We start from the raw sequence: 11311 nt of genomic DNA on the forward strand, positions 1-11311 counted from the left end.
TTATATCTTGTAGATTAATACCAACAGGTTTATATCTTGTAGATTAATACCAACAGGTTTATATCTTGTAGATTAGTACCAACAGGTTTATATCTTGTAGATTAGTACCAACAGGTTTATATCTTGTAGATTAGTACCAACAGGTTTATATCTTGTAGATTAGTACCAACTGGTGTATATCTTGTAGATTAGTACCAACAGGTTTATATCTTGTAGATTAGTACCAACAGGTTTATATCTTGTAGATTAGTACCAACAGGTGTATATCTAGTAGATTAGTACCAACAGGTTTATATCTTGTAGATTAGTACCAACAGGTGTATATCTTGTAGATTAGTACCAACAGGTTTATATCTTGTAGATTAGTACCAACAGGTTTATATCTTGTAGATTAGTACCAACTGGTGTATATCTTGTAGATTAGTACCAACTGGTGTATATCTTGTTGATTAGTACCAACAGGTTTATATCTTGTAGATTAGTACCAACAGGTTTATATCTTGTAGATTAGTACCAACAGGTGTATATCTTGTAGATTAGTACCAACTGGTGTATATCTTGTAGATTAGTACCAACAGGTGTATATCTAGTAGATTAGTACCAACTGGTTTATATCTTGTAGATTAGTACCAACAGGTGTATATCTTGTAGATTAGTACCAACAGGTTTATATCTTTTTGATTAGTACCAACAGGTTTATATCTTGTAGATTAGTACCAACAGGTTTATATCTTGTAGATTAGTACCAACTGGTGTATATCTTGTAGATTAGTACCAACAGGTGTATATCTAGTAGATTAGTACCAACTGGTTTATATCTTGTAGATTAGTACCAACAGGTGTATATCTTGTAGATTAGTACCAACAGGTTTATATCTTGTAGATTAGAACCAACAGGTTTATATCTTGTAGATTAGTACCAACAGGTTTATATCTTGTAGATTAGTACCAACAGGTTTATATCTTGTAGATTAGTACCAACAGGTTTATATCTTGTAGATTAGTACCAACAGGTTTATATCTTGTAGATTAGTACCAACAGGTTTATATCTTGTAGATTAGTACCAACTGGTGTATATCTAGTAGATTAGTACCAACAGGTTTATATCTTGTAGATTAGTACCAACAGGTTTATATCTTGTAGATTAGAACCAACAGGTTTATATCTTGTAGATTAGTACCAACAGGTTTATATCTTGTAGATTAGTACCAACAGGTTTATATCTTGTAGATTAGTACCAACTGGTGTATATCTTGTAGATTAGTACCAACAGGTTTATATCTTGTAGATTAATACCAACAGGTTTATATCTTGTAGATTAATACCAACAGGTTTATATCTTGTAGATTAGTACCAACAGGTTTATATCTTGTAGATTAGTACCAACAGGTTTATATCTTGTAGATTAGTACCAACAGGTTTATATCTTGTAGATTAGTACCAACTGGTGTATATCTTGTAGATTAGTACCAACAGGTTTATATCTTGTAGATTAGTACCAACAGGTTTATATCTTGTAGATTAGTACCAACAGGTGTATATCTAGTAGATTAGTACCAACAGGTGTATATCTAGTAGATTAGTATCAACAGGTTTATATCTTGTAGATTAGTACCAACAGGTTTATATCTTGTAGATTAGTACCAACAGGTTTATATCTTGTAGATTAGTACCAACTGGTGTATATCTTGTAGATTAGTACCAACTGGTGTATATCTTGTAGATTAGTACCAACAGGTTTATATCTTGTAGATTAGTACCAACAGGTTTATATCTTGTAGATTAGTACCAACTGGTTTATATCTTGTAGATTAGTACCAACAGGTTTATATCTTGTAGATTAGTACCAACTGGTGTATATCTTGTAGATTAGTACCAACAGGTTTATATCTTGTAGATTAGTACCAACAGGTTTATATCTTGTAGATTAGTACCAACAGGTTTATATCTTGTAGATTAGTACCAACAGGTATATATCTTGTAGATTAGTACCAACAGGTTTATATCTTGTAGATTAGTACCAACAGGTTTATATCTTGTAGATTAGTACCAACTGGTGTATATCTTGTAGATTAGTACCAACAGGTTTATATCTTGTAGATTAGTACCAACAGGTTTATATCTTGTAGATTAGTACCAACAGGTGTATATCTTGTAGATTAGTACCAACAGGTTTATATCTTGTAGATTAGTACCAACAGGTTTATATCTTGTAGATTAGTACCAACTGGTGTATATCTTGTAGATTAGTACCAACAGGTTTGTATCTTGTAGATTAGTATCAACAGGTTTATATCTTGTAGATTAGTACCAACAGGTGTATATCTTGTAGATTAGTACCAACTGGTTTATATCTTGAAGATTCGTACCAACAGGTGTATATCTTGTAGATTAGTACCAACAGGTGTATATCTTGTAGATTAGTACCAACAGGTTTATATCTTGTAGATTAGTACCAACAGGTTTATATCTTGTAGATTCGTACCAACAGGTGTATATCTAGTAGATTAGTACCAACAGGTGTATATCTTGTAGATTAGTACCAACTGGTTTATATCTTGTAGATTAGTACCAACAGGTTTATATCTTGTAGATTAGTACCAACAGGTGTATATCTTGTAGATTAGTACCAACAGGTGTATATCTTGTAGATTAGTACCAACAGGTTTATATCTTGTAGATTAGTACCAACAGGTTTATATCTTGTAGATTAGTACCAACAGGTGTATATCTTGTAGATTAGTACCAACAGGTTTATATCTTGTAGATTCGTACCAACAGGTGTATATCTAGTAGATTAGTACCAACAGGTGTATATCTTGTAGATTAGTACCAACTGGTTTATATCTTGTAGATTAGTACCAACAGGTTTATATCTTGTAGATTAGTACCAACTGGTGTATATCTTGTAGATTAGTACCAACAGGTTTATATCTTGTAGATTAGTATCAACAGGTTTATATCTTGTAGATTAGTACCAACAGGTGTATATCTTGTAGATTAGTACCAACAGGTGTATATCTTGTAGATTAGTACCAACAGGTTTATATCTTGTAGATTAGTACCAACAGGTGTATATCTTGTAGATTAGTACCAACAGGTGTATATCTTGTAGATTAGTACCAACTGGTTTATGTCTTGTAGATTAGTACCAACAGGTTTATATCTTGTAGATTAGTACCAACAGGTTTATATCTTGTAGATTAGTACCAACAGGTGTATATCTAGTAGATTAGTATCAACAGGTTTATATCTTGTAGATTAGTACCAACAGGTTTATATCTTGTAGATTAGTACCAACTGGTTTATGTCTTGTAGATTAGTACCAACAGGTTTATATCTTGTAGATTAGTACCAACAGGTGTATATCTAGTAGATTAGTATCAACAGATTTATATCTTGTAGATTAGTACCAACAGGTTTATATCTTGTAGATTAGTACCAACAGGTTTATATCTTGTAGATTAGTACCAACAGGTTTATATCTTGTAGATTAGTACCAACAGGTGTATATCTAGTAGATTAGTATCAACAGGTTTATATCTTGTAGATTAGTACCAACAGGTTTTTATCTTGTAGATTAGTACCAACTGGTTTATATCTTGTAGATTAGTACCAACAGGTTTATATCTTGTAGATTAGTACCAACTGGTTTATATCTTGTAGATTAGTACCAACTGGTTTATGTCTTGTAGATTAGTACCAACAGGTTTATATCTTGTAGATTAGTACCAACTGGTTTATATCTTGTAGATTAGTACCAACAGGTTTATATCTTGTAGATTAGTACCAACTGGTTTATGTCTTGTAGATTAGTACCAACTGGTTTATATCTTGTAGATTAGTACCAACAGGTTTATATCTTGTAGATTAGTACCAACTGGTTTATGTCTTGTAGATTAGTACCAACTGGTTTATATCTTGTAGATTAGTACCAACAGGTTTATATCTTGTAGATTAGTACCAACAGGTTTATATCTTGTAGATTAGTACCAACAGGTGTATATCTTGTAGATTAGTATCAACAGATTTATATCTTGTAGATTAGTACTTGCAGGTTTATATCTTGTAGATTAGTACCAACAGGTTTATATCTTGTAGATTAGTACCAACTGGTTTATATCTTGTAGATTAGTACCAACAGGTTTATATCTTGTAGATTAGTACCAACAGATTTATATCTTGTAGATTAGTACTTGCAGGTTTATATCTTGTAGATTAGTACCAACAGGTTTATATCTTGTAGATTAGTACCAACAGGTTTATGTCTTGTTGATTAGTACCAACAGGTTTATATCTTGTAGATTAGTACCAACAGGTTTATGTCTTGTAGATTAGTACCAACAGGTTTATATCTTGTAGATTAGTACCAACAGGTTTATGTCTTGTAGATTAGTACCAACAGGGTTATATCTTGTAGATTAGTACCAACTGGTTTATATCTTGTAGATTAGTACTTGCAGTTTTATATCTTGTAGATTAGTACTTGCAGGTTTATATCTTGTAGATTAGTATCAACAGGTTTATATCTTGTAGATTAGTACCAACAGGTTTATATCTTGTAGATTAGTACCAACAGGTTTATATCTTGTAGATTAGTATCAACAGGTTTATATCTTGTAGATTAGTATCAACAGGTTTAAATCTTGTAGATTAGTACCAACAGGTTTATATCTCGTAGATTAGTATCAACAGGTGCATATCTTGTAGATTAGTACCAACAGGTTTATATCTTGTAGATTAGTACCAACAGATTTATATCTTGTAGATTAGTGTCAACCGGTTTATATCTTGTAGATTAGTACCAACAGGTTTATATCTTGTAGATTAGTATCAACAGGTTTATATCTTGTAGATTAGTACCAACAGGTTTATATCTTGTAGATTAGTATTAACAGGTGTATGTCTTGTAGATTAGTACCAACAGATTTATATCTTGTAGATTAGTGTCAACCGGTTTATATCTTGTAGATTAGTACCAACAGGTTTATATCTTGTAGATTAGTATCAACAGGTTTATATCTTGTAGATTAGTACCAACAGGTGTATGTCTTGTAGATTAGTACCAACAGGTTTATATCTGGTAGATTAGTATAAACGGGTTTATATCTTGTAGATTAGTATCAACAGGTTTATATCTTGTAGATTAGTACCAACAGATTTATATCTTGTAGATTAGTATCAACAGGTTTATATCTTGTAGATTAGTACCAACAGATTTATATCTTGTAGATTAGTGTCAACCGGTTTATATCTTGTAGATTAGTACCAACAGGTTTATATCTTGTAGATTAGTATCAACAGGTTTATATCTTGTAGATTAGTACCAACAGGTGTATGTCTTGTAGATTAGTACCAACAGGTTTATATCTGGTAGATTAGTATAAACGGGTTTATATCTTGTAGATTAGTATAAACAGGTTTATATCTTGTAGATTAGTACCAACACGCTTATATCTTGTAGATTAGTACCAACAGGTTTATATCTTGTAGATTAGTTCCAACAGGTTTATATCTTGTAGATTAGTACCAACAGATTTATATCTTGTAGATTAGTACCAACAGGTTTATATCTTGTAGATTAGTACCAACAGGTTTATATCTTGTAGATTAGTACCAACAGGTTTATATCTTGTAGATTAGTACCAACAGGTGTATATTTGGTAGATTAGTACCAACAGGTTTATATCTTGTAGATTAGTACTAACAGATTTATATCTTGTAGATTAGTACCAACAGATTTATATCTTGTAGATTAGTACCAACAGGTTTATATCTTGTAGATTAGTACCAACAGGTTTATATCTTGTAGATTAGTACCAACAGGTTTATATCTCGTAGATTAGTATCAACAGGTTTATATCTTGTAGATTAGTATCAACAGGTGTATATCTTGTAGATTAGTACCAACAGGTTTATATCTTGTAGATTAGTACCAACAGATTTATATCTTGTAGATTAGTACCAACAGGTTTATATCTTGTAGATTAGTACCAACAGGTTTATATCTTGTAGATTAGTATCAACAGGTTTATATCTTGTAGATTAGTACCAACAGGTTTATATCTTGTAGATTAGTACCAACAGGTGTATATCTGGTAGATTAGTACTAACAGATTTATATCTAATATGTGGAATGTGTTATATGCTGCATAAGATTGATAATAATTGTTGGTATGCCTAATGGTTTTAATAAACTTAATAATTATTAATACAAAATAATAATAATAATAATAATGTGTGTGTATTTGTGTGTGTGTACAGTTACTGTAATCCTTGAAATTATCAAGTGACAATTGTTGCATTCAATAATTTTGATACTTACTACTAAACATTGCCTCTCACTATTATGTTACAGTTTATAATAACACTTCTGGTCTGTTCTTATATAGTCATTGTTATAATCTCAATTACATTACAAATTGATGTTAGAAGTAATGAATCAATAATTCACACATTCTTCAAGAAATATAAACAAAACGTGTAATTTCTACTACATCAAATGAATTCAATTGCTGGCACGGTTTCATAGCCCAGTGATAAAACGCCAGACTATAAACATATGTCTATAATCTGTATAGACATCTCTCTCTCTCTCTCTCTCTCTCTCTCTCTATATATATATATATATATATATATATATATATATATATATATATATATATAGTTGCAAATGCGATCCTTGTCAAAACCAAACCCTACTGATAATTGCTCGTTAAAATGGTATGTGCATCAATGAATAACCTTTATGTATGTGAAACAAAAACTATTAAATATATAAAAAGGCATCCTGTCAAAAGTTGTGACATAATTCATGCATATGTGTGCAAGGGAAGAAAAAGAAAGAAAACAACTCTCTATCACTTTGGTAAGTTAATTTGAAATTTTGTTTTGGGGAAATTCTAGAATTGTTTTAGTTCTTCAAGTTAAACGTATTAAAGCGTGGCACTTCCTGCTAGAAAATTCACAATTACAAAAAGAGATCCAAATATATATAACTGATATCATAGCAATCGTGGAAAAACTATAATGCCTTGAGTGTGTGGCATTATTAAAACAGAATAAACTGTGTTAACGTCTGTGCTTCTGTTGAATATGTACAGCATAATTCAGATCCATCGGACCATAATTTTCTGATTCCTTATCATCAAACTGATCAACGGTTAGCACCAGTGGCCAAGTATAGGCTCAAGACAAAGTTTATAGGCATTAATTTAGCCATGATCTAATTCATTCTCTTCAGCAAGACAGTAAGACTGAGAACTTGCATGTCAGTATGTAACAAGTTATATGTGCTCAACCTATTCAAAAAGGATGAGGCTTGAATAAACATAAATTGCCAGGTGAAAATCTTGACAAATGTGTTGCAGTTAATAGTATCACAGCTCGAATGTAGGCAGTTGTCATCTTGACTGAGATAGAACTGATACAAGTGTGTGAGAGGGAACCCACCAAGTCGATAAGAGTAATGACACCATTGTCAATTATAGAATTATCCAAGAAATGTGCAGTTTTTAGGTGCCATTACTTCTCTTCCACTTCATCAGCATAACTGATGATAGCGATTAATGCATTTCCTCATTTCAGAGAGAACATGCTGGAGCTGTTAAGGTGCATAAAAAAGTTTAACTTTGAGCAATTAAGGGTTGATAGAGAAGGCAAATCTTTGAACAAGTAAAAAAGTATACCTGACCTGTAATCTTTGTGGTTATAGAGTTGATGTTGGTAGTTTTGGCAGTATATGTGCTGAAAAAGAGTTAAATGGGCCAAAATTAAAGCTAAAACCTTCACTGACAATTGCCTAAGTGAGATTCCATCCAGTGACCTGCATCGAGGTGAAATCTGTACATGTGATACTCACAAAACTTCTATGCAAGCATGAGGTGAAAACCCCATTCAGGAAGGACAAATCAGATGAGGTCACTGAGTGGTGAAGTCCACTGTATGGACCAAGAACTAAGTTTGAACACATAGTGAAGGTTCAGAAGATGACAAGAGTAATTGTAAGGAGTTTTGCGAATCCTTCTTGCTTTTATTTTTATAGCAGAATGCATTTTTCATTGCAGGCACAGTTTTGATCCTTGCTAACCCTAATCCTCTGACACCATAAAAAGCGAAGAAAGACAATGAGCTATAAAATGAGAAAATTGCCATGACTTTTTTGTTTTTTGTGATGATTATTATTTTGTTTTGTACTTTTTTTATTTGATTATGGGGTCTGTAATTCTAAATAACTAATAGAAAGAAGCAAATATGATACAGTGCTGGGACCTAAGAAGAATTTGGTGTAATTAGAATGCTAGTATGCATTCAAGGAAACTGTATCAAGAGAATTGTTATTGTTCACACAAGTTTATGAAAATCTAGTTAATGGAGAAGAAATTCTTTAGACGTTAGGTTTAATAAAACATTGTTCAGGTGTGATCTACAGAAAGGTCAAGGAGTAAACTCAGAACTGGTCAGACAGTATAGATATCAGGTGAGAGAAATTTAGGTGCATAAGATAATTTAGACCACACAAAAACGAGATAAAGTGATTAACACGAAAAGTTCAGCACCCAATGCAGTTAGTGATCAAATTGTGTGCTGGTCAAAGCAAGTAAATTTCATCAGGGCAATACTGAATGATATTAGCTAAATATATAAAGCGATATGCAAATCAGATAGAATAATAAAGATATTGAAGTCATTTTTGTTTATATGTCTTCTCGCCGTTTGTGAGCCACTCGGTTTTCCTCATTAGACACAACGTGACAGGAGGTAATATCGGGCTGACGAGGAGGACGCTTCAACAGTAAGCACAACCTCTTCTAAAAGGTGGACTTCATCAACTTGGTATTGTTAGTATGGCCAAATATTTGCCAACACCACGTTAACTAATGTCGGAGTTATTAGCATGGAATACGAGAGAATCATTCAAGCGGGATCACGATGATATCTGGTTTCTGATTAGGAAGGAGTCATATGTGTATATTTGATAATATGGCGGATGGTGCTCTTGAAGACTTTCAATTAGCATTGTTTCTACCTGTGTGCTGACACCATATATCTATTATGTGAATTAATGTTTGTTTCCGAATGGATTTTGCGATATACTTTAATAGCACAAACTACATGTTAAAATATACTTTAGTTCTGGGATTGGGTTATGTTTGAAAAAGAAAAATTCTGTTTTAATTTTATTAATTGACCATAATTTATAATACACTGAACAACATCTCTTTCTTGCCTATGCATTTTCTCAAACCAATAAAAAAAATATCCATTACACTTTACCATAATTAAATACTTCAAATACTTTTTCTGAAATGTAAGGATATAAAGCAATTATCAAATTTCTCTCAAACCCTGTGTAAATATTTCCTCAAAAATGACCTTACCATGATTTATGAATTCGACCAGTTAATTCTTAAGACTTGCTATACTGGAACTATTTTAACTCGATTATAAAATATATTAAGAATGTAATTATTTTGTCCTTTTGAAATCTGTCTTGTGTTCCATATTTGAAAATATCATCATTTTGAAATCTGTCTCAATTAAATTTCCTCTGTCCCATTCTTTCCTTAGTAAAGTAGTTAAACCTAATGATTCTAACTTTGTTTGTGATTCATTGTAGCAATTGTAGCAAAAAAAAAAAAAAGAAAGAAAAATGCTGGATTCAGATTGGCAAATTCCAGCTGAACAAATCTCATTATTTCTTCCATAAACATGCTTGCATTCAGGAAAAATAAGCAGCATTCTTTTGATATCCTTTTTTTTTATTGAGGTTTAATATTTCAATTTTCTTCTATATTTTTTTTTCTAATCATTTTATCATCACATTTTCAGAACTTTTATTTTTTTCAATCGGAAATTCTGTAGTCTTTCAATACTTCTAAGTAAATTTCTTTCTTTGAAATATTTTCAGATGATCTTTTGGAGTAGAGAGGGTGACATTTCCACACACAGGACCTCCATCTTCTGAATAATAAATTGCCAACATTTTTAAGATGTTCAGAATATTGTCATCTCTTATGGATGTTCATCTCTCCTTTCTCATCAATACAAGCAGAATATCCATCCTGGCTCAAAATATGATGTCACTCAAATCCGCCAAAACATAAACTCTAAATGCCATCCATTACTAATATGAACTTTGTTAGATAATGTCTGTTAATTTAATGTCAAATTACGTATAGCATTTTTTAAGAGAGGGGAGGGGGATGGCAGTTTTCTATTATTCAGCCAAACGTCATTTGTAAATAATTTATTTTACTTGATTGTGTAAGTCTGCCTACAATATTGATTTTGATATTTTGACAGAAAGAACATTAATCAGAAAAATATTTTAACTTTGTAATATTATTTCTTGAATATAATGGAAATAGCTTCTCCTATAGAAGTTAATGTTGATATTATTTGTAGAAAATTTTCCTTTTTGGCCATTTGCATTTTTGTTTCATTATTTTTTCCATAATTTTGCTTGGATAGCAGTTTCATTTTTTTTTTTTTTTTTTTGCTTTTACTTAGCTTTGTAATACCTTTAACTTTTTGCTTTTGTAATATCTTTAACTTTTTGCTTGCAAAATTGTTCACTTTTATTTTCAAGAAATTCTTTATTTATTGCTTGAAAATTTGTGTATTTTTTATGGTTTTTATTGTTTTTCCTTTCTAAATACTTGATTTTTTTTCAACAAGCAATTGTTGTAAAAATATGTTTTTGAATGAATTACTTTATAAAAAGTAATTCATTCAAAAACATATTTTTACAACAATTGCCTTAATCACTCACACATGATGGAATTACATACACGCATGAGAAATATTTATTCACATATGCATTCCTACATACACACTATAATAGCCTATATATTTAATTAATGTGAAATTGTAATAAGAAATGTTAGTTTTTGTGTTTTTACAGTAATTTGACTATCAATAATAAAAGACTACTCATGTCTTATTGAAAACTTAATTTTGATTGATGCACTAATAATATCAAAAGAAATGTATGAACTATCACAAATACTTTCCAACTATGGGCCTGTATACAACGAATGATTTAGAATAGGTGTTTTGTGTTTGTCATTAAATAATCTCGATGACAAAACAAACTTATTTACTTGTTTTGTTTTTTGTTTTTTACTACTAGCAGTAAAGTGTAGTGTGTCTTTATCTTTTCTGTCCTTAGTCCCACAAGTGCTTCTAGACTGAGCCAATTTTTATTTGTGTCCCAAGCTAGAGTGCCTCTTTTTGAGTAGCTGAATTTATTCACATTAAAAACCGATCTTGTGTCTAGCCCGTGGAGAGACAAATAAATATAAACTC

At 31.3% G+C, this 11311-nt stretch overlaps 1 long non-coding RNA gene across 1 annotated transcript in view; it reads left to right on the forward strand.

Annotated features, from left to right (window-relative positions):
- Nucleotides 1-10946, forward strand: part of LOC145284715 (uncharacterized) — a 180634-nt gene extending 169688 nt beyond the window's left edge. The window contains exon 3 of the long non-coding RNA XR_013868867.1: nt 9912-10946. This is a non-coding gene — a long non-coding RNA (uncharacterized LOC145284715). The remainder of the gene's footprint in view (nt 1-9911) is intronic.
- The last annotated feature ends 365 nt before the right edge of the window (nt 10947-11311 follow it).

The sequence above is a fragment of the Euprymna scolopes genome, chromosome 9 (assembly GCF_053919585.1).
Source record: "Euprymna scolopes isolate OS-2025 chromosome 9, ASM5391958v1, whole genome shotgun sequence".
In the NCBI taxonomy this organism is placed as follows: Eukaryota; Metazoa; Mollusca; class Cephalopoda; order Sepiida; family Sepiolidae; genus Euprymna; species Euprymna scolopes.